General features: G+C 50.1%; 1 protein-coding gene across 3 annotated transcripts in view; it reads right to left on the bottom strand.

Moving 5' to 3' along the window:
• Nucleotides 1–23981, bottom strand: part of Mras (muscle RAS oncogene homolog) — a 50576-nt gene extending 26595 nt beyond the window's left edge. The window contains exon 1 of one of the 3 annotated variants that reach the window (XM_060385448.1): nucleotides 23803–23981. The gene's annotated coding sequence lies outside the window, so the exon portion shown is untranslated. Of the gene's footprint in view, nucleotides 1–23156; nucleotides 23544–23802 lie in introns of those variants that run through there. The other 2 variants (XM_021636604.2, XM_021636603.2) reach the window with 2 other exon arrangements.
• Nucleotides 23982–24356: the final 375 nt, after the last annotated feature.

Raw genomic sequence — 24356 nt, 5'->3', positions numbered from 1 at the left:
ATGTGCATTGGTGGTTTGCCTTCATGTACGTCTCTGTGAGGACATCAGATCCCCTGGAACTAGAGTTACAGACAGTTGTGAGCTGCCATGTGGGTGCTGGGTATTGAACCAGGGTCCTCTTAACTGCTGAGTCACCTCTCCATCCTGCTATTGGCATCTGATAGCTGCTAGGAGGAGAGTCCGCTTTCTGGTTAGTTAACCACACCAGGGCAGGCCCCGTGCTTAAGAGTAGTTGGGTAACATGAACTGGACTGGACAAAAAGAAGAGGAGGAGGAAGAGGAAAGTCTCAGTGTTGGGTGAGTAGGGAGGTGAGTGTAGAGAGGATAGATTGGGAGGAGCTGGAGGAGAGGGTGAATATGATCAAAATGTATTACAAGTGCTTCTCAAAGAATTAGTAAAAGTATTTTTAAAAGAACAATTAGGAGTGCTGATAGGGACAAAAGCTGCCCGATGAAGGCTCTGCCAGGAAAAGCAGGACCTCCTGCTGGCAGGCCATGCCCAAGCAGGATAGAAACTAGGCACGGAGGGAGTAGAAGCTGGCTCCTATCTCTGTACGGATGAAGAGAAAACACAGCAGTGCTGCTTTGGGGAAGGGAGAGGCTGGGGTGTAGCAGAAATGCCTATGCCGGTACAGAAGGGTGTAACCCAGAGGACAAGGGACTGGGGTTCCTGCGTCTACTACAAGGAAGACCACTGTGCCCCACCCTACCCCGAGGCATAGTTTTCTCCTATATCAGACTAGCAGACTAGCTTGAAAGGTTTTTGTAATTCTTTACAGCCCTACAAGATCTTCAGTTCTAGGCTGTGACCAAAAGGGTGTTAACAAAAATGTGGGTTATGTGGCCATGTTGATTTGCATGTGGCTAAAGGCCAGAGAGGTTGCTGGGTCCTCTGCCGTCGCTGAAACCTGATGTTGACATTCAGGATTCCCCCAGAGTGTAGGGGAAGTACATGCTTTTCTGCAGGGAGATTATAAACCTATCAAAACTGGGCTGAGACTACGCTTTCAGAAACGGCTCAAAACTAAAAAGGGGTCCACCCCCTTTTACACTCTGTCAGGTGAGAACGTATTGCAAGGGGGAAAAAATCTAATCAGGGAACTTCACGAAAATGTTAGGAATGGGGTTATGTGAAGTTGGGATGTAGGTATGAATAATTTAAATGTGGGGGGAAAGAAAAGAGAAAAAAATAGATACACAGAGCAGTCAGGTAACCAGCGAGGTGTGGAGGCACACATCTGTAATCCCTGCCCTGGGGAGCAGGGTCACAAATTCAAGCAAATCTGGGGTACGTAGGAAACCCCATTGCCTACATACAGACATGGGTGCACAGAAGCAAAACCAAACGGGCTGGTTAACAAACCTAGGAAAAGGTTTACTTTAGGTACAGAAAAATACCAGCTCTCTAAACACAGCAAAGGTAGAGGGCCTCTCTTCCAGGAAGGTACCACCCATGATTGTTCCCACCCAGGGGTAGATCCCCGAACAGCAAGGTTTTGAAGGTGACTATTCCAGTATCAGACTGCAGGACACTTTGATTTCCTGTGTCTGTTTTCCACGAGACACATACATACACAGTCAAACCCCCTTAGCCATGAGACCCACATTTACAGGTTCAGCCAACCACGGGTCACAACTACTATTTTAAAATTTCTTTGGGAGGGGAGTTTTGGAGAAATAGAATGGTCGTGCTGATTTTTGTTGGTAGGGACAACAGAGAATCGGGCGTGAGATGGGCGGAAGGCCTTTGACGGGAAATCACGGGTTTTAACACCGTTAGTTAGCAAAAATGGCCAGAGTTTACCCGGCCTTACCTGAGGCTGCTAGGCAGGCTTTAAGAACTGTCAACAGAATAGAGAAAAGCTGGAGAAGATTAACAGCTTCTTAAACTAAACCAACCGTCACTGTGAGCCTAAAGCTCCCCTCCTGCTCCTGAGGACAGCTGTCTGAGATCGGAAAGGCTCTTCCCCTTCAGTCTGGACTGCGTGGTTAGCCTGACAGACGATCCGCAGTGAGGACAGGACCAGAGAAGCCGCCACACCTGGACCCCCTCCGTCTACGAGGCTCTGTTGCCCGTCTCCAGCTTTCTCTCAGCCCTGGGTGTTGAATTTCTACCCCTGTCTCACAATGCAGAATCTAAAGCTGATCATCCTTTCATAGCTTGTACATGCTATGTTAATAAAGCGTTATTTGCATGTGAAAAAAAGATGTATTTGGGGCTGGCTCTGTAGCTCCAGTTGGCTGAGTGCTTGCTTAGCATGCACTAAAGCCCCAGCACCTGCAACCTGGATGGAGTGATGCGAGCCTGTGATTCCAGCACTGGGGAGGCAGAGGCAGGACGGGCAGAAGTTCAAGGTAGTAAATTGGAGACTAGCCTAAGAGATCTTTTTCTCTCCTGACATGTATGGACCGTTACTCCTTAGCAGCATGATGTAACTGTTTATATATAGTGATCTATTGTATTGGACACGCAAGTAATGCAGAGAGGATCTGAAGTATATGTAAGGGTGTTGTGAAGTTTTATGTAAGGGACTTGAGAATTTACAGATTTGGGGTCTTGAACCCCCACTACCCCCAACCTTGAATACCAACAGATGACTGTAATAGATTTGGAAAAATTTGGCACTATTTTAGATGTCCCTCACAAACTAAAATGTTCGGGCTACCTGAAAATATCCTTTCCATTTTCATTTAAGCACTTCAGGGTGGAGCTGGCAGTAGCCGAAGCTCTAGAATCAACAATGGGGATGAGCTACAGTTTCCATTGGCAGAGCCACCCCATACAGGGGCTGCAGGACCACAGAAACAGGGGCAGGCAGGAAGGACAAACATCCTTGTCTCTGCCTCTCAGGCCAGCCGAGCCTGGTGCCACTGCTGTCCTCTCCCCGGTGGACAACGGTACTGGGCCAGAGCGCAAGTGTTTGCTGGTGAAAGAGACACTTTTCCATTCTCCTCCGGAAGCCACATGAGCAAGCTCCACTTAGCAGATGGAAAAGGATGAGGAAGAGCGCAAGGTAAGATTAAGATACATGTTAGCAACAGAGGGCACGAACTTGACCTTTGATTCAGCGTTCAGACCACCCACAGCAGGATCACCTGTGGACTTGCTATAAACAGCCTCTCCTTGCTCAGGCAGCTGGCGGGAAGTGGTATGGCAGGCCCCCTCATTTTTACGGTGCTCTGATCTCAGGGATTGAGGTTGCGGGGGCGGGGGGCGGTACAGGGAACCACATCAGGTCATGGTTTCTTTTCTCTTGGGAGTTTCCTTCTAACTAGGACTCAGTGAGACAGGGTCACCCTGTGTCATTCCAGGCTGCTTTACTGAGCACTTAACCGCGACCTATCCGCAGCAGCCCCCAGTAACCTCTCCAGTCGCACATGCGCAGCAGCCCCGCCCTGCTCTCACCCCCCCTAGCCTGTGCTCTCCTGTTGCTCGCTAGAGTCATAAAACGTCCAGTGTACACAGAATGGCAGTGTGCAGAGGAGACACAGACAACTGTAGCATGCCCAGGCCCCGGGGGACACTTTCCAGGGGAGACATAGCCTCCAACTTGTGCTTTGAGCCCAACCGGTCCCCATGCGGAGGCGACCATCACACTTGGAATCTTCTACACACTTATTATGCACCCAAGGGCATTGGGCTGCCTTTGTTGCCCTCTGTCCTCGCAAAGCCTGGCACAGCAAAGGCTGAAGGATGCGCCAGGGCTTAAGCATTGGCATTGCCAAAAAAAGTTAGACAACCTGCCAACCGTGGAGCTGGGCCTCTGCACACACAGGACTCAGGGAAACCCTCTCCACCAGACATTGGGACTGTATCCAAGGGTTCAGATGAACCCCACAGATAGGACACTTTTGAAATAAGTGTGAGCCAGGCGGAAGAGGGGGCTACCGGGACAAAATGGATCCAGGGAGTCCCCCCAATACAGAAGTGGTTTTGGCTATGAGGCTTCTCCTGGTGTGTGTGTGTGTGGGGGGGGTTGACATGTTTTTCACCCGCCAGGGGAAAAAGCATCAAACGAAGTCTTTAGAAAAACAGTCATGAGTAGGCTGATCTTGCACAGTTTAGGAAAAGAGATTCTTAAATACCACCCAAAGGCTATGACAAAAGTTACCACTGCAAAATCAGTTTGCTCAATAGTAGCTATGGGGTAAACTGCTTATATTCATAATACTCTGCTCTTCTTCTAGTAGAAATCATTGCTGAATGTTTGTTCTTCACTTTGGAGGAACACAGGTGGCCCCTTGAGGGTACGGAGGTAGCTTGAGGTAGGCATGTGTCCAGTTTGCCGCTCATCGTCTGTTGTTTCTGTCCGTTGACCAGCTGTATAACCTTGGGCAAGCTACTTTTCATGGCCTTCGGCTCTGTGCTGAGCATGAGATAAAACGGCATGAAATACGCCGAGCTTGGGGAGGGTGCGCAAGCATTTCCTCTCTCGCCTGTTTACTTTGCTCCCAGAAGCGAGAGCATCCCCATCTCAGGGACATGACTCGCGGCCCTCATTTGAAGTCGTGCTGCCACCTCATCTCCATTACGGCCTATGTGGGAATGTTGCCCATCACTTAGGACATTGTTTCCATGGGAAAGGCTGTGAGGTTCCAGCCCCCTCCACGTAGGAACCAACTTTTGGAACAGCCACCCTTTGGCAGCAAAGGCAGCTGAGCTGGTTCCCATGGCAACCACTGCTCCCAGAGCCCCGCCCAGCCCACAGGCTGCACCAGCAGCCTAAACCATTACTCACACTGGAAACTTCCTCCTAAAAGGCAATGTTGCTTTTTTAATTGATTTTAATGACATGTATATTAAAACCTCAGGCATCTCTAAATTGAGAAGTATGTTGGGTTTTTTTTTTTCTTTTTTCTTTTTGTTTGTCATTGGTTTTTATGTCCCCATACCCCTTTTCTCCTTACCCATAACACCATTTTACATGAAATTATTTCCTGGATTCCAGAACCACCTTCCTAAGCAGAACACCAGCTCTATTAGGATTACAGCCACCCCTTCCCAGCCCTTCACAGGGCTGAAGGGTTCTGTGCATTCACTAGCCATTCCATCCTGCCTCATTTTGCCTTCTGCTGTCTCTGCCTTCTCTTGTGCCAAGAAAGGACACAATGCCCACCCTATTCTCCCACAAGTGTGAGGTCAGCTCACACCCCCGAGAAGCAGGTATTTGAGTGGTGAGCCTAGTATAACTTGCCACATCAGCCAGTTTCAAAATGTGGTGGGTACAGGGGGGCTGGAGAGATGGCTCAGTGGTTAAGAGCCCTGGCTGCTCTTCCAGAGGTCCTAAGTTCAGTTCCCAGAACCTACACGGTGGCTCACTACCATCTGTAACTCCAGTTCAGGAGAGCTGATGCCCTCTTCTACCTTCTTCAGGCACACATGGTACACATGTGTGCACAGATATCAAGGCAGACAAAACACTCACACACATAAAATAAAAGTAGATAGATAGATAGATAGATAGATAGATAGATAGATAGATAGATAGAGTGTGGTGGGTACATCTGAGACAAACCAAAAACAAAAACTCAGTGGCTCTCAGTATGGGAAGCCTAGGGGGTCAGCAGCAGTCTTGATGCTGCAGCTGGGCAGACGATGCCCCATGTGGAAGTTTCTTAATGTCTTACACCCTCCATTTTTCTAGTTAAAACATAGGAGAACAGAGCCCAGGGGCAATAACAGGGAAGGTGCCTGAGAAAAGGTATATGTGCAACAAAGGACTGATCCCGCTTTCTCTTCCAACCTACTAGGTTTCAGTGACTTAGCTCAATTCCTTGCCTATGCGTGGGTCTGGCTGAGGGCACCCGCACACAGGGGTGAAGAAAGATGCTCAGGATAACAGGCTGCCCCCTTCTCCTCAGGCTCTAGAGAGCTCTCAGAGCATGTTTGCCGGAAGACTAGCCCCCAAGAGAGCTGTGCATGTAAAAGAATTGGTGCTGGCACGAGACGCGGTCAAGGGGCTTATGGGGTTCCTGGCAACCACATCCAGCACTGCTTTAAAAGTAAATTCATATAATCCTTGTTAAAACCAACAGTGCCCAGAGGGATAACAGCTGCTTTTTCTTTAGTGCTGTGGACTGATCAGACGTCAAAGGTTGGGCTTAGAAGAGCCATGCCACCTGATTCTTCGGTCAACTGACCTTAAATTCATTTGCGGCATCACACAACTGCACCTGTCTTTGTGATCCACTATCCCAGAGCCATGGTTCATCCTGTGACGGCTTCTCTGACATGGACACCAAGACCAAGATTGATAAGAAGCCAGTGCAAAGGGCACAGGTACCCCAAAGATGCCACCAACTTCAGTGAAGACCTGAAACTCACCATTCTTCTGCCTCTCTCTATTGATACTATTTTCAAGATTCTTCCTGAGCCCAGCAGGCAGGCTGGGAGAGGAGGATCCGCTGAGTTTGAATGGTGCTCTTTGGGAGAGTGCATTCACCCGGAACTGAATCAGTCCTGGGAAGCCAACCTCACCCCTGTGATGTCTGGGTGTGCCCAGCCCTGGGGGATGAGGACACATTGGAGGGGGGGAGCGACCCAACCCATGTGGAGGAAATGGCTCTGCATTCCAGGAGCTGCCCTTCCCTTCTGCACAATTCCCAGAAATGGGATGCTTCCCCCAGCTGCTGACCTGCACGCTGAGTGCAAGTCATGCAGGACCCACCAGGAGTCTGGGGCACTTGGCATTTCTCCCTAAGACTTTCCCCCTCTCCTCTGTGTGCCATCTGTGCCAACCCAGCCAGCATTGTCCCTGGACCACTCTTCTCCTCTAGAACCCGGCTCCCTCCGTTCCTACCAGCCAGCTATGTATGTACATTCTTGCTACCGAGGACCCAAGTCTATATAACAAATGTGTGGCTGAGTGATGCTCCTTCCTAGAGCCATGGCAGAAGCCACTGACTGGTGCCGGCTCCCTTCCTTCTTTCCTCTTAAGAGTTATTTTTCCTACCTAGTGCTCCTGACAGGTAGAACCAAGGTGACTACACAGGAGAAAATCTGTTTGGCATCCTGGGTCTAACCCACTGCTTTTCTTGTTCTCTCCTAACCACATCATATAGTGGTCTTTCCTTTTCTTGGGAAGGGCTCAGGGACTTTAGGAACATCTTGCTTGGCTATGTCTGGGTGACTGTCATTGTCTTCTGTTAACTCAATAGCTCCCCTTTTCTGCCTATATTCTCCACTATCAAGAGGACAACAAGCAAGGAGAGGGGCCTGGTACCCTTGTTCACCCTGTACCTTAGGTTTTTTCTCTCATAACCATTAATACTTGGGTGTTGTTGTAAATTTAAATGGTATTAGGCCATATAATGTTTATTGTTGGCCCTATGATTATCACGGTGGTATTATTTAACCTGATATCACAATCAAATAAGACACGGACATCTGTTAGATTTTATAATTGCCTTATTTACCTTGAGCTGGGCAGATATTCTACCTACACTGTCTCAATCACCTCACCATCCACCTCCCAGCCCCCATCCAGTGCCCTCCCCCTTAACCATTCCTATCTTGGCTACCCTCCATCCACAGTTCCAAGATACTTGCTTATATTTTTCATCTGGACCTTTTCATGCCATTCTTGGAGTCCTTCCTCCCGGCCCGTGTGGTTCCTTCTCCATACTAACCCATCGTGGTGTACTCTTTCCTCCTCTCTTCCTGTCCATCTGTTTCCCATGATTCTCCTGAACCCAAAGCCCGGGAATCTTAGCCACACCTCCCCCATTCTGCCCTGTACATGTTTTAGACCTTTTATCAGCCAATCAGGTATAATGTTAGGCGGTTTTACACAACAAGGATAGGTTTATCCAGGTAGTAACCAGATTGTGCAGGCGAGTAACTAGCATCAAAATACAAGCATCAGACTAACCCTAACACTTGGGTCCCCCTCACAAGTATAAGGTGTCTTCTGGACAGGGCACTGAGTCTCCAAGCGCTGTGCAGAAACCTCTGGCTACAGTCATGACAGTAATGATCGTGTCAACAGCCAACGCTTAACATGAACAATGCGTTGGAAACTGTTGGGAGAATCTGCCATTTAGTGAACTCTCTTAATTCTCAAGTACTGGTTTGATTAACTCAATTTTACAGCTCCAGAAACACAGGGCCAATGAGATGGCTCAGCAGATTAAGGTGCTTGCTGCCAAACCTGACAATCTGAGTTCAATCCCTGAGACCTACGTGGTGAAAAGAGAGCAATGACTTTCAGAAGCTGTCCTCTGACCTACAAAGACACCACCCACACACACACACACACACACACACACACACACCACACAGTGGCACATGCACACACAGATACACATGAGCCAAATAAATGTGATTTAAAATTAAAAACAAAAACAAAAACAAAAGCCAGGTGTGGTGGTACACATCTTTGATCCCAGCACTCAGGGAGGCAGAGGCAGGTGGATCTCGGTGAGTTCCGGGCCAGCCTGGTCTACAGAGCAAGTCCAGGACAGCCAAGGCTACACAGAGAAACCCAGTCTCAAAAAAAAAAAAAAAAAATAGAAAAGAAAAGACAAAAACAACTGAGACATGAGAGAAGTTAAAATAAGGTCTCCCAGCTAGAAGAGGGCAATGCTATACTGAAGCCACCACCAGCTCACCACTCTGGATATCCCCCTGTGGCTGGTAAGAGGACGGACATATGTGTGCGTAGTCAGGCCAGGGCAGAGTCAGCAAATGCAGGTGTGTTGGAGAGACCACAGAAGCGAGCTAGGGAGGGGGTGTCAGAGTCATAGGGCCAAATCCTCCCATGGGAGGAGCAGCAAGTTCCTTCACCTGGAACTCCAGAACAAGGAACAGGCGCTATGGATTACCATCTGTAACTTCAGACAACCACTCACCCTTGGGAAAAGTGGGGATGGCAGCAGCCCTTGGCCCCAGGATGCTAGGGGAAAAGGTACCTATTCTTTGTTTGTCTGACAGAGTAACTCCCCAGTAAGCACCAGATTATCACCATCATCAGCATCCTTCAAAACCATTGCAGTCTCCTCTCGTGTAGAAAGAACCCCTGCTCCTCCAAGTCCCTTCTTCTGCTCAGGGATGGTCTACAAACTAGCGGTTCAACAGAGGACAGAACAGTATCACTCAGCTCCTCACTACCCCACCACTGGACCTTTCTCATGGCAGTCTGTACTAGAGTCATTGCAGACTCTGTGCCAGAGGGGACCATCCGTCTCAACCCGAAATTATGCATACAGCAACCCCCAAGAACAGCAAGCCCCCGAGTGCTCACTGACTGACTGACAGGAGCCAGGCCATCTTTTGCCTGCCTCCAAGAGTTCTGCAGACAGCTACTCTCACTGCAGAGCATGCAGAAGATAGCACATTGTTTAGTGGTTCAATGTTCACCAGTGACTCCCTCAAGATCTTAAATACCAGTGTTCTCTACCAGAAAACCATGCCCTCTCCGGGTATCTTATGTTTTAGAGAGGGTATCGTTGGGAAGGTTAAAAGCTGACAAGCCACAAGATGTAAAAACAATGGCCAAATTACAGTCCAGAGAAGAGAAGACTGGGTGAGAAACCAGCACAGCCAGCTTCTCAGGGTTCACATCTGCTCACAGTCTAGACCGGCGGTTCTCAACCTTCCTGAAGCTGCAACCCTTTAATACAGCTCCCCATGCTACGGTCCCCCACCACCACCATAAAATTATTCCATTGCTACTTCATAACTGCAATTTTGCTATGTTAGGAACAGTGATGTAGATATCTGATATGGAGGGCACCTGACATGCGACACCCAAAGGGGTCACGACCCACAGGTTGAGGTCCACTGCGCTATACACTGATGCTGTAATGTAAGGGTCTGGGAATAGGGGCATCTTACCCGTGCTGGGGGCTCTGGGGACGCCTTCCTGGTAAAGGAAAATACCGGAATGGAGCCTTGCAGAGCTCACAGATATTAGCCAGGTAAACAGCAGGAACAAGCACGTCCCAGGTAAGGGTCAGAGCTGCTGCAAAGCTATGAAGGTCAGAAGCATGAAACCACTGAGTGCTCTAAGCCCAAAGATGGGACCGCGTGTGGAAAGTGATGTGATGAGTTAGAATAGCGAGGGTGGGAGGAGAACCGGGGATCTTTATGTTTGTACCTTTAGCTTGGGGCAATAGCATACAGTGGCTTCTCAAGAAACATCCAGTGATGAAGGAACCACGGCTGCAGGGCTGGGCGGGTCAGCTTGTGGCAAGCCTGCACATGCTAGAGGCCCACAGATCCTCTCCTACCTGTAGGCCAACACAGTCGTGCAATTAGGCTTGCTGCAAGGCTGCCCTTTGACACTGGGCCTCCAACACATTGTGATGGCCATGGGGAGATTACGCAGTTAGGCAAATCCCAGCCGAGCCTTCGTGAGGCTGGATAGATTGCACAGTGCAAACTCAGAGTACTAGAAGCTTAGAGGAGACGGGTAGGGTTAGAGAAAGATTGGAGAGTCAGGAAGGAGAGAGATACAGGTAACACAGACAAGGTCCAGCAGGGTCACTCAAGCCTGAGGCAGAAGCCAAGGGAAGGTTGCTACTCCATTTTATTGGAGGGCAAACAGAGTCAGAGATACTGAGGCATTTGCCAAAAAGCACAAGTCAATAAAGGGAGAGGCTAAAGTTTTTGCCCCCCAGAGCCCTGGCAAGTTGCAAGACTACAACTTCCTAGAGCTGAGGGGTTGACAGGGGCCTCAATGTCTCAGGATCCTTAGAGCCTAGGGCCATGGGCCTCATCTGGCCTCTGGAGCCCCCAGCCTTGCTGTGTCCCCAGTACCTCATCAAGGATGGAGGGAATGGGAGGATCTCAGCCCAAAGGTGAGGAGCAGAGCCCCTGGGGTGCAGGTTTTTGTGAGGGCGAGGCTCCAGGTGGAGTGGACGCTGAGGAGAGAGAGGTCAACTTGGTTTGCTTTGTAAATCCCTATTCTCAGTCTCTGGGGGAGAGGGCAGGTATCAGTTAATATTTTCCTAGTGCTGGGGTAGTCTCACCTGCAGCTAACGGGCAGAATTTCTTTAGCCTGCCATAGGAATCTGCATGTGACTAGGGAGGTCACCTAGGGGTCACTCCGCAGGAAGGGGTCCCCATATTTAGGGTCTTCCCCACTACAGTCAAGCAGGCTGCAGGCCTGCTCTGCCTGCAGCTCTGGCTGAGCTGAACTGTCTCATGGGTCCTTTTATCTCTCACTGCTGCTCCACAGCTCAGCCCAGCTCACCCTGCACAGACTAGCCGCAGCTAGCAGAGTGGTTCTCGACCTTGCTGGCGTTGCAACCCTTCACTACAGTTCCTCACTTTGTGGTGACCCCCAACCATAAAATTATGTCACTGCTGCTTCGTAACCATTAACTTCCTACTGTTGTGAATGATAATGCAAGCACCTGTGTTTTCCGATGGTCTAGGGGGAGCCCTGTGAAGGGGTCGCAAACCACAGGTTGAGGATCCATTCCCATCCCCTCAGAAAGGCCCCTTGCCCGCTTTTCTGCTCCAAATTAACTCTCTTCTGCTCTCTTCCTTCCTTTCTTCCGCTTACCTCAAATTCAAAGCCAAGGCCTGGAAACCCTGCTGCACATGGCTTGCCCACTCAGTGACCACAGTCTGTCCCTCCAACTTCAGCTCTCTTCTTAAGCAGTGTCCTCCCAACCCTTCAGCGCTGTTGCTCTTTAGCTGCCCTTGAGCACAAAGACTCTCCTGGAAAATTGTGCAGGAGAGTCTGAAGCTTTCTACACAGAGCCTCCTGGGCTTTTCCCTCTTCTGCTCGGCACCCCTCCCCCCAGTCTCTGCTCCCACTAATTCCCAGCAGGGTATCCTCAGGGGTAAGGGACAATGTCCAGGGTGCTGGTACCCATAGGCAGCCTTCTAGTGAGGACCTTCCAACTGAACTCCCTCCAACCTCTCTTGAAGGAGCATCCTGTTCCTCACAGGCCCTTCTGAACTGAACTTCGGAAAGGCCTCTTTCTTTGGGCCCTACTCCACCTCCTCCCGAGGAGGCTCTTGCTTTACTTTAGTCTGTGGAGTTTCATGGGGAAAACGTAGTGGCAGCCATTGTTTACTGGCCCCAGAACCTCAAAGGACAGGGTTCTGCGGCTTGCTGCATGTCTAGCTGAGGTCTGGCCATAAAGCTCTTACTTGGGCACATGGCCGTACTGTTTCTTTTAAGGAGCATGGCCCTCCGTGCCAAGCAGACCATCAGGTTCCTCTGCTACTGTGGAGAAGGGGGGTGAAGGCAGACCCTCAAAGGCTCGGACCCAGCTGAGATCTGCAGCCAGAGAATGTCTGCAGCAGGGCAATGCTTTCTTTCAGGCCATTTTTGAGACAGAGTCTCTCTGAATGGCCTAGGCTGGCCTGGAGCTTTCTCTCTGCCTCCACTTCCTGACAGATAGCTTACCTTTTTAGGGTAGCCCGAAGTCTAAGTTTTTGTGTGAGAACTCCAGATTTTAAAATACTGTCCATCCGCTTAAAAGGTTTTCACATTGTATAAGCCAGACAAATGGCCCCCATACCTCATAATGGTTCTGCCCTGGGTCAGTGGCTACCTCCTTGGCCCTTTTCATCACATACACAATCCTAGGGCTGTGGCAGCTTGGGACAGATGACTCTTCACTGCTGGCCTGGCCTGGATCTGGCTGCAAAGAGCCAAAAGAGGAAAGCTGTGGAATTGACCCCACACAGCAACAGGGGTTCCTCTGCCTGAAGGGAAATTTCCAGGGGTGTGTTCTCCACCCAGAGGGCACCCAGCCTGCCTCAGAATGGCTCAGACCCAGGGAGGTGGAGGGCAAAAGGCATGTTCAAAAAGGATATTGTTTTCCTCATTTATTTTCAAAACAGTAAACACCATTATCTAACAATGTGAACAATTTTTTTTAATGCTTGACGAAAAAGAGAAAGAAGCTGGGACTAGGCTCTTTCCAGAGGTAGAGCGAGGCCATCTAATTTCCATTTTTAAAGAGTAACCAGATGGATGGGCCAAATAAAGGGGAAACTTCCTGGAAACGAGCTGGGCATGGCAACGAAGCGGGTGATGGGATTTTCCTGTGGGAGGCCTGTGGAATGGCTCATGGAGGAAGACAGCAGCCTGGCTCTGTGGGTCCAGCCAGGGCTCAAGGCAGGGCGGGGTGCTTTCTTGGTGACTCCCAAACTCAGGGTTTTAAGCTTTCTAGCTGAAAAAGCTGGGGCCACTTGCTACATCTCACCCTTCAACCCCTATGGTTTGCTCGTTTCCTTTCTGCCTCCCTAACCAAGCAGATCTGACTTGGAAGGCAGAGGAAGAACAGGCAAACTGGCCTAGCCCAAGGCAAAACTCAACCAAAGGCCATCACTGACTGGTGGCCAGTCTCCCACCCTCTGCTTGTTTGCTTGCTTGCTTCCCCTTCCTTCCTTCCTTCCTTCCTTCCTTCCTTCCTTCCTTCCTTCCTTCCTTCCTTCCTTCCTTCCTTCCCTTCTCCTTCTCCTTCTCCTTCTCCTTCTCCTTCTCTTTCTCCTTCTCCTTCTCCTTCTCCTTCTCCTTCTTCTTCTCTTCTTCTTTCTCTCTCTCATTGTTTTGTTGTTTTTGTTTTTTTTTTCCTTTTCTGAGACAGGGTCTCACTATGTAGGCCTGGCTGTTCTAGAACTCACTATGTAGACCAGGCTGGCCCCGAACTCACCGAGATCCACCTGACTCTGCCTCCCAAGTGCTGGGATTAAAGGTGTGTGCCTCCACACTTAGCTCCCCCTGCTTTCTACATAAAGGTCATTCATCTAGGGTCCGGAGTTGTAGTTCAGCCGGTCAAGTTTGCCTAGCGTGCACAAGTCCTGGGTTTAATCCTCAGCACTTCATAAACCATACAGAGCATCTTATACCCATCATCCCAGAACTTGAAAAGCAGAGACAAAAAGATGAGGATGGTCATTCTTGGCTGCAGAGCAAGTGTGAAGTCAGCTTGGGATACACAAGGCCCTGTCGTGGGGAAAAAAATACCTGTCTTGCCCCTCTTCTAGCTGTACAATCTTCAGCAAAGTCTCAACTGTGCAAAACTATTGGTGAGTGACAGAGAGCGGCAACCAGCTGGAAGCAGACCCGGGCTGTGGCCTATGGCCAGTGTGTATTGTTATAACACCTGTTTATTAAACCCTAGCCACATACTAAACCTCCATAATATCCTTCCCTGACTCTTAATGTGTCTTGGACTTGGTGAGATTCCAGTTAGGTCCTCCCAGCGCACCCTGTGACCTACCTTGACCACATTTCACATGCTGGTACTTAATGCTTAGTTGTAGATGATACAGTGTGGCCTCCCCACTTGACGGTCAAGGCACATCCCTGCAGGGGCTCAGTGACCATCTGTGGACCCATGTCACCTCTGCTCTTCATAAATACCCTAACAACACCCATCCCTGGTGTGGTCATTAGGCTGACTTCAGGATTTATGCTAGCTTTAATCATGTTAGTAACCATCCTACAGCATCTGTGTTCTTACTGTAGGTCTGGGATACCGAATTCTGCTTAGAGGAGCTCTTTAAGGGTGTTGCTCAAGCTCAGTCTAGAACAGACTGTCATCTCAGCCCTGCACTCAAGTGATAGAAGTATGGAATTTTCAGCTAGGAAACAAGGTTTGAGAAAGAGAGAGAGACAACCACTGGAGAAATTCTCCAAGGCTGTGACCAAGTAAGAGGAGAATGAATGCCACTCAACTGTACCTCTGGCTCTGTCATGAACTGTGGACTAGCCCCTTTCTCCTAAGCTCCCGGGGAAAGCCTACTGTGTAACAGTGGTAGGTCAGTAGGGCTTAGGGAATAAAGAAGCCACACCTACTATACGCACATGGGGCCCATCAAGTAGCTGGCCCTGGAGGTCAGTCAGCCAACCATTACAGTCCTCACCCTTGAATGCTCAGAAACACTGTGGATATAGGGGTTTTTTTTTTTTGTTTGGTTTGGTTTGGTTTTCTGACACTTCGGCAATCTTTAAAAATGACACCATTGGAGAACTTCAGTTCTCCTCTGGGAAGAACTGGGGAGTCCTGGGTGCTTATCTCCCCCACACCTGTGGAATGGAGGCCTGGCCCCAGGGAAACTGGATCAGATTAAACAGGAGGCAGCTGGGGCCATCTCTTCCGCTACACATGTGGAAGGGAGGCCCACAGAAGTGGCGGGGCTCACTTCAGATTGCACAGACAAATGAGGGTGGGCAGGAAAAATCAAGAGCGGAGACTTCTCCCAAGGAAGGCAAGTCAGAGAGTCTGTCCCTGAGGGCAGGTTGGCTGCTCTGAAGCCTAGCTGGGTGGCCCCAGACCCCTGCCTGGCACTGCTGGAGACCCCGCCTGGGGCGAAGCCACTCCACCCTGTTCTGTTACACTCCACCCACACGCAGACTCTCTCCAAACCCTCTGCCCATCTTTCCTATTCACCCACACCAACCCTAAATAGAACAGTCCCTGTGAACTGCTCTCCCTGGTAGAATGGTTATTTTGTTAAGGTGCCAAGTGACCAGCTCCTGCACCCCTTTCCCGCCTTCCAGCCATCCCCAGTTGGAGTCCACAAAGAAAACAAAAGCTTTGTTCCTTTATTTTTATTTCCTCCATAAAATCTTAAACATGCAGGAAACACCCACCCAGTCCCAGATAAGTGGACTCAGGCCACAATTTACGGAGGGTGGCTGGAGCTTGGGGTGGAGTGGACAGGACGCTGGGAGGCCAGCTGGCCTTTACTGCCAACAGGGTACCTGACCTTTGTAGACCCTATTTCCTCAGCGGGAAGAGGGCTTGGTATGAGCAGTCGAAGACCTTTCTCACTCTCTGCCAAGAATATCAACCTGAGGAATGTGGTTATGGGAGGATGGCTGAGGAGACATATCCTATACACTTTTTTTTTTTTTTTTAATTATGTCTCCCAGGCATTGGGACAGCGTCTCCACCCATCTTCCCTCGTCTCCAATAATGCCGACTTTGAAAGGCTATTTTGGGCTTTGGGAGTGATTCCTGAGAGGATGGTACTGGCTGAGGAAGATGCTCTGGATCTCGCCTTTGAAGCTTCGTGTTAATTAAAACACAAAGAGGTGAATTTGTAATTATCTAAGTGTGTGTGTGTGGGGGGGTGAATATCCCAGAAATTGCGTTGAAATTTAAAGGATGAAAACAGAAAAAGAAAATCAGTAAATAACTTGAAATTCATTTTTCTTCTGAAATGAATGTAACGCTTTTGGGAGGCTAGAGCCTCTGCCCAGCTTTCTCCTCAGTGGTCAGCTCTTAAAGAGCTCAACTGCTCGTGGTTCTACCAATTTGCGCACAGCTCTGCCTGACCACAAATATTTTTAATCTCGGCGCTTGGTGTGCATTATGGGTAACCCAACACACGGTATGTGGCGTTGGTTCTGGGAAACCCAAACTTTTTCTTTGAAAATTGACATTCATGTATTTCTGTATAATCAGATAGAACTTAGCTCTATAATACACGAAACCTGCTTTCCCTGGTGCCACTTGTACAGTGAGACAAACTCTAGGTCCTCCTGAGGTCTCCACCCTCAGCCTTGGCGTCTTCTATAACCTTTCCATCAGGTGAAAGAGGACCCAGCATTAGGAGCTCTTGCTGGCAACTCAAAAAACATAATAATAAGGTGCTTTATCTTCATTAGAATATAATGAGAATTTGAGAGCCCCCTCAGGTCCCCATGGCATATCATGAAACTAGTTCAAACCTCAGCTCCCACCCCCACACCCCCATGAGTGACACATTCCAAAAGAGCTGCCACTAAGGAAGGCCTTCTCCAACAGTCTGAGTCGCCAGCACACAGCTTCACGAAGCAGCGCTCCGCTGTTCTCACTCAATCCCCAGCTGAACGCTAACAGGATCCTGCCAGTCTCCAGTTCGGAGTCAGCCTGTGGGTGGAAAGGAGAGGTTGCCTCCAGCTGTCACCAGGAGCTCCCACTCCCTGCAGCTGAGGAGCTGGTTATGGGGCTGGGCAGAATTGAGAGCCCTCTGCAGGGCACCGGGGGCCCATTCTAAAGGAAAAACAGGAACATGCAGAGCTGGCGATCAGAAAACGCCTCCACTATGTCTGTTTCCTTAAAGCTAGTCCTATATGTTTGGTTGGTTGGTTTTGGTTTTTTGAGACAGCTTCTTTCTAGAGAGCCCTGGCTGTCCTAAAACTCACTATGTAGTCCAGGTTGGCCTCAAACTCACAGAGATCCACCTGCTTCTGCCTCCCAAGTTCTGTGATTAAAGGTGTGAGCCACTATACCCGGCCTTATACTTTTGTTTCAAGACAGAGTTTTCAGAGGTCCAGGCTGGCTTTGAACTCACTATGTAACTGGGATGGTCCTGAACCCCTGATACTCCTGCTTTGACCTCCCAAGTGACAGGATTACAAGCATGTACCGCCATGCCCAGCTCACTCCTATATATACTATGGACTTTGTCACCAGTTGTTTTATATGGACTTCACAAATCATTAGATTATAAAAAGAGAATCACAGTCTTTCCCCTCTTTTTCCAACCTCCCCTTCCAGTCTCCATTTAAATTACAGATCGTTTAGAACACTGGTGACTAAATTATGCTCCAAAACCCAGTGATCAAAGCAGGTGTTTGTGAAGATGGACAGACAGATGGATGGATGGATGGATGGATGGATGGATGGATGGATGGGCTTGAAAAAGACCTTTGAGAAAGGTCAAAGCCCAGCAATGCACACACCTTACTTCCCAGTAGGGTCACCTGAGGAGAATTATGCTTCCATCAGCGTCCTCAGTGGAGGCCTCCCTAGCCTAGGTATGAGGGCAAAGAGAGGTCTAACTCCTTGAAACCAGGCCCAGCCCTCAACAGGCACATGCTAGGCCCAAACTCACCAGGCCAAATGACCAGGCTCTTGCTTTATGTCCTGTGCTACCATGGAAAGGATCAAGTGCAGATAAAATAGTCAGACCTGTTCGGTCTGAGTCATGGTTTCAGAGTGTTATTTCCATTAGCCTTTATATTTTCTTTTTCAAAACTAAAAACAATAAAGTAGGCAGGTGGTTTAGGGGTTCCTCAGTGGCCGTAGGATTAATGGAGTCAGGGTTACTGCCAGTCAATCCTCCCTGCCCTTTGTGACTCAGCCATGGGTTCACCTTTGTAGTTTCTACTGCCTACAGTGTTTTCATGCAAAAAATAAAAAGAAAAAAATAAAAAGAAAAAGGAAAAAAAAAAAGTGTTCCACCGCTCTCCTTACAGGCCCCTGCCCCTGTGGTATTGATTGTGTAGAATCAGACCTCTGAGCTCCAGCAGAGAGGGGACTGTTGTTTGGTCCTCCAGTTCTGGGAACAGCAGGTGCAACAGAAGTAGTGTATGCTTGAAATAGAACACACTCAGACTCCACCCTGGCATTGCATCTGTAAGCTCATGGCTATGGAGACCCGCTTAACCCTTCCGAATCCTGCTTTCCACAACCGTGAAAGGCTAGCAGCATCCAGCGACACCGTCATGAGGTTCCGGGACGGTAAATTCGAAGGGTACAGGACAGGGCAAGTCCACAGGTCTTTGCTGAAGGGAAGATGGGTCCATAGATGGGTGGGCAGGTAGACTGACAGACAGACAGATGGACGGACAGATGGGTCGGTGGGTGGATATATAGATGGCCATACAGACAGGATATCTTTAAACCAAGCCACTGAAGAGAAGCTGAAGAAAGCAAAACTGTCCGTTCTATAAAAACGCATGACTGTGAGTGGTTTGTGTGGAACGGGGTAAGGGGTAACTTTGACCCAGTGAGTGTATCCCCCAATGGAGCAGACCACCCTAATGGGCAGTGCGTGCCCTGTCTCCACAAGGGTCCAGCTGAAGCAAGAGCTGTCACAGATGTAGCACTCTTCTGTGGAAAGCTTCATAGCCTCTATACGGGGGTCAACTTCCCCAACGGCCATATCTGTCCACTGAGAATCTTTACCTTAAACTTAGACTTTTTAAAAGTACTCTATTTCCCCAATAAATTTTCTTTCCTTCTTTTTTTGTTTTGGTTACATTTCATTTGTTTACTTGCTTATCCGTCTATGGGTGTGTGCATGTGCAGGAGTCAGAGGACAATGTGCAGGAATGAGTCCTATCCATTTACCATGTAGCTCTCAGGGATTGAATACAGGCCAACAGGCTTGGCAGCGAGTGCCTTTACCTACTGAGCCATCTTACTGGCCCTCTTTGTCGTTTTTCAGTTGCTCTCATGTAGCCCAAAGCTTAGGGTGATGATCTTCCTGCTTCTACATTATGTGTTGGGATTCCAGGATTGTATTACCACACCTGGCTCTAAGTTTTTCTGTAGCATTAATCTGACCAAAATATCCATTTAAAAAAACAAGTCTGATGTGATACCTGCTTGCAGGGTTTTTTTAATAAAGCATAGTAGCAGCTATGTAACTATTCAAAAGGGAGACCTGTCCGTGCCACATCATAAATTATCTCTCCCATCGTGATGAGAAATGGCTGTGCTGGGTGTGACTCTGCAGTAAATATGCCGGAGAGGCCTGCTGGGTCAGGATTCTGTTATTTGAGATATGGCTACAGCCCTGATTATGCTTTTATTCTCGTGGCCCTTTACAGCCTCCCAGCATATTTCATCTGTGTATTTCATCTAATCCCCATGACAACCCTGGGCAGAGAAGCCACAGACAGAGCCTGGGCCTGCACAGCACAAGATCCACCCAAGCCGTCTGGACAGGCTCAGAGGACCAGGGCCGAGCTTAGAGCTCCCCATCCTGTCCATTTTAGCCCACCACTGCTTGCCACCGAATCAGTTCCAATCTTGGTGGTCTTCAAGAAATCTCACTACTGGAACAACCCAAATATAAACCGTGACCTTCATCCACTGAGAGGTAGCCTCATGCCAGGCTCTCCAGACAGAGAATAAATAAGCCCTTCTGAGACCTATTGTGTCACCTTAGCAGCTGGGGAGACCCATATTTTCATTTGGCCATCTGGCCATCCTCAAGCCCATCTGATGAAGCTGCCAGGCATATTAAAGAACAGTAACAGGCTAAATTCACATGGCTGCTCATGACTCCCGTGAGAGAAATGCCTGAAGAAAACTATCTTGGAGCACACAGGCCAGCTAAAACGTTTCACGCAGGGAGACAGAGTACGTAGGGCCTGGTGAGGTGACGCTCTCAAGGAGTACGAATTCTACCTAGAGGACAAGAGACGCCACTGTGGGTTGCGCAGCAGGCAGTAAGGACTTTAGCCCTTGCCTTTGCAGTGATGACACAGCTCCCTTTCTCAGAGCCTCACATGGCAGGCTGCAGGCTGTGAGCACAGACCTTATCTCAGCCTGGAGGTAGTATCCTAGTCTCTGGAGATTCTCTGGACTCCATCTCTGTCCTTTCAGGACACTCTAGAGATGAATAGTGCCTACCTGGGATAAAGGGCCACAGGACAACTCTCCAAAAACCACTGATGAAGCAATGGGCATTTGACCGGGGATGGCCAATTCATGACTCATTTTCAAATATTCAAATCGCCCCCAGTCATATGCTATGACTGTTAGTCTTGTTAACTTGACAAGATTGGAGTGATCTAAGAATCTAACCTCTGGGCACAGCTGGGAGGGTGTTTCTATTGATGTTTCATGCAGGAAAGAATACCCAAGCAATGCCACCCTATGGGCTGATGCCCTTGAACTAAAGAGTTAAAAAGGAAGCAGAAAGCCCACATTCATCTCTCTTACTCACTAACTATGGCTGTGGTGTAACCAGCCATCTCATATTCTTGCCATCCCAGCTAGAACCATTCTCATTAACATCCTTCTCTGCCAGGGAGGAGTAGGGGTAGGGATAGAAAGTGGGGGGGGGGGGGCTGTATTCTCAAACTGTGAATCAAAATGAACTTTTCCTTCAGTTTCAATAACCAACACACGCAAATGTTCTCTGACTTCTCACACACATATTTTAAAAGTGGCATCTCAAGGCCTATGATAGGCATGACTGTAAACTCCAGAGCCAAAGCCTTCTTCACTATCTGTCCCACAGGATAACTTGATGAACGTGCACAATGATCTCACAAGAGCAGAGAGTGTCTTCGGTAGAGCTGAGCTGTGTCTAGCCTCCTGTTATCTGAGTTTTGTTACCTGCAGCCCAATGCATCTCCGTGGGTTTGGACCATAGGGCCCAGAAGCATCATATTAAACTGGAAGGGTAAGGCTTTAGAGTTTATCAACAAAGTACGCTGCTCAGCGCCTGTGTAATAGGCACCCACAAGGTGCTCCAAATTGCAAGGAGCTCACGCCCATCTCCTTTGTTTTCCCCATCTCTAAGTAAAGGTGATGCTACTTCAGAGCTGGAACTCATACCCTCTAGACACCAGAGAACATTCAAGCTTTGCACGAGAACCTAATCTCCACTTAGTACGGTTGTTACAAACTACACAATACTCAGGAGTAGTATGTTTTCAGGAACCAGGGAGGCACACTGTTTGGGACTTTTCATTGTTTGACAAGATTATAGTGATAACAACATGTGTCAAATACAGGATAGAGATCACAATTTTCTGAGAACCGAGGAGACCCAGGAGGCTGGTAAACACGTGCTGTTAGGACCAGTGACTCAAAGGACTCGATTCACCGGAGTCCTCCCCAGCTCTGGATAAAACCTGGAACACAGGGACTAATCTCAGGGCGACAGTGACTTGTCACTTTATAAAAGGATGTGATTACGTGTGCCTAAAACTAGTAATAAAAGTTAACATTTGTCACACACACAAAGTCTTATAAATGCAGCCAAGTGTGGTAGTGTGTGCCTTTAATCCTGGCAATCAGGAGGCAGAGGTTGGAGGATGTCTGTGAGTTCCAGGCCTGCCTGGTCTACACAGAGCTCCAGGCCAGCCGGGGCTATGGAAACTGCTTTCTTCAAGAGCAAGGGCGACGGCTCTAGAGGTTAGTCAGTCACCTGCCTCCCCAGAGGGCCTTTCCTCTCCACAAAGAAATGTCAAGGTCACATCTGGGGGTGACAGTTTCCATCAGAGCCTTGGACTTGCTAAACCTCCCACCAAAGAAGAGATTGACCTTGAAACACCCCCCCCAGGGGGCGTCAGAGCCCCATACCTCCTACCCTGGCATAGAAAGGCCAGACCGTGCCATAAACCACAGAGAGAGATGCTAACTGCCTGCTGGGTAGTGTGTGCAGACCCAAGAGTAAACACCACCACGGCCTGAAACATTTTCAGCCCCAGTCAGCAGGGACTTGCAATTTACAGGAAATAAGGTTTACAGAATGTCAGCAGCTCAGATTTCTTCTCTGGGAAAAGGAGCAGGAGAAACTCTTAAGAAGCGCCTCAGTGAAGGCGCTTTGTTCGTAGCTAAGCCCTGACATGTGTCAGTTATTAATAATATACACAGCCGCCACCTCACACATCAGCCCACCCCTGCAGGATGCGGAGACTGCTGAGCTGTATGAATGCACAACACGGGCTGAACTAGCCTTAAACCCCAGCACCGCGGACCCTCACTCACCAGAGGCCAGAACAGACCCAGGGTCAAAAGCACAACCCTGGGTAGGTTGTCTATCCACTTGCCCCTCTCTGAGGCGTCCTGTTTGAAGACTGGCCAGCCCCCATCCAGCGCCCCGTGGTTGTGAGCTTTGCTTTTTAAGTCTCCTCTGCTTACTTCCTCGGCCAGGTAGACCTCTGAAGGCCACAGTTCTGAGCTTCAGAAGTCACGCTCTCTCATTGGGTCCAGAGCAAAAACCATCCTAGCGGAAGCAGGTTCCCCACCACCGGGGGCCCGTGTCCCAGCGTTCTCATCGGACCCCAGGTGAAGCTGCCTTCGTCCCCGCTTCACCCCAAGCTCCAAGCCACCTGAGCTCTGCAGGGGGTTCTAACCGGACGTCAAGGGTCCACGCAGATACCCACATCTGCTCTTCTAGACAGTCCTCCCTGACCCTGGAGTAGGGGCTGTCGAGCTCTTGCGCTGACCACACTGCGCTGTCACTCCGTTTGCGCCCCTGCCTTCCGGGCGGGACAGGAGCTGGCCTGACTGAGCCTGACACATTGGTGGGCACCCGGGCCGCATCATCTGAGTGCGTGAGCGCAGGCCCCAGCAACCCGACCCGGGGGCGCAGTCCAGAGTTGTCCGTGAAGCAAGCTGCCACACGAGCGTGCCAACCCGCCGTAGACCCCCTACCCTGGTTAACGCCATTTTAAGCCCCTACCCTACCTACCCCGCAGCCCACCTCCCCGCCGAGTCCTTACCGGGCAGCCGAGGAGGAACCCCTGAGGGTTGGGATGGGTGACTACAGTCAACGGACCCGAGCGGCCGGGCCCTCCCCACTGAGGTCGGGGTGGTGAGCGACTTGTCCGCGGCACACCGTTACGCGCGGTGGGAAGGACAGAGGCCGCGCACAGCCCGGAGCGGGGCGCCGGGTTGCAGCGCAGCGGCAGCGCGGAGGGCGCCGAACGGGCCACACCTCCAGCCCCGGAACAAAGCGCCCCGCCAGCCTCCTCCCCGCAGGGCTGCCTGGCGGCTCACCGCGCGCTCCCGCCCGGGCTGGGCTCCGGCCCTCGGCCGCCGCCTCCTGGCTCGCACCGGGAGGAGGGAGCGCCGCGCCCGCGCCCGCCTCGGGCCCCGCGCCGCCGACTGACGGCTCCCTGCCAGCTAGCCCGGGCGCCGCCGCCGCCGTCCCCGCCCCGCCGCCGCCTTAAAGCGACCGCGCACCCCGCGCCTCCAACGCCTCTGGGGGGCCGCCACGACCCCAGAACGGCGCCACTGGGGGCGCTGGGACAGCTGGCACCGGGCGAGGGAACCTGCTAGCCCGTGAGCCGCAGATGAGCCTGGGACACCTAACGGGAATTCGCACCACCACCACCCCCCAGGCTGTAAAAGAGTCGGAGCTCTAACCTTTAACTCACCAGCAACTTCAGGACTTGGGGACGCCTCCCCAGTCCGAGATGACTCCTGTCCCCTGGACCCTAGAGTTAAGAGGGCCTAGGGCCTGTGTTAGCTAGGTGCAAGGTTTCAGGCCTCAAAGTTCTTGCGAACTGGCCAGCAGACTGGACAGGAGGCGACAGCCGTGCACCATTTCGCGCGACTGTTCCACCCTGTCGGAGCATCCTCACCACCAGCACCACCCTAGCCCTCCCTTTTACAAGACTTGAGATATGATCACATAACGCTGAATGTACGCTTTTAAAGCGCACATTTTCAGTGAGTTTTGGGTATAACAAAGTTGTGCAATCGTAGTTATTATCTAATTCCAGAACATTTTGGTCACTACTCCCTTCCCCAATAAATAAAAACCTCTGTGGGTAACCTCTCCTCATTCGTGCCTCCTCCCAGCCTCTGGAAACCTCTAATCTGCTTTTCGGCCTCGGTGGATTTGCCTATTCAGAACATTTTCTATAAATGGAGTCATGCAGCATGTGATCTCAGTGGCTGGCTTCTTCCACGGTGTT

The sequence above is a fragment of the Meriones unguiculatus genome, chromosome 6 (genome assembly GCF_030254825.1).
Source record: "Meriones unguiculatus strain TT.TT164.6M chromosome 6, Bangor_MerUng_6.1, whole genome shotgun sequence".
Taxonomy (NCBI): Eukaryota; Metazoa; Chordata; class Mammalia; order Rodentia; family Muridae; genus Meriones; species Meriones unguiculatus.
Note: the sequence above shows the minus strand (reverse complement) of the source record. Positions and strands in the feature narration are given on the sequence as shown.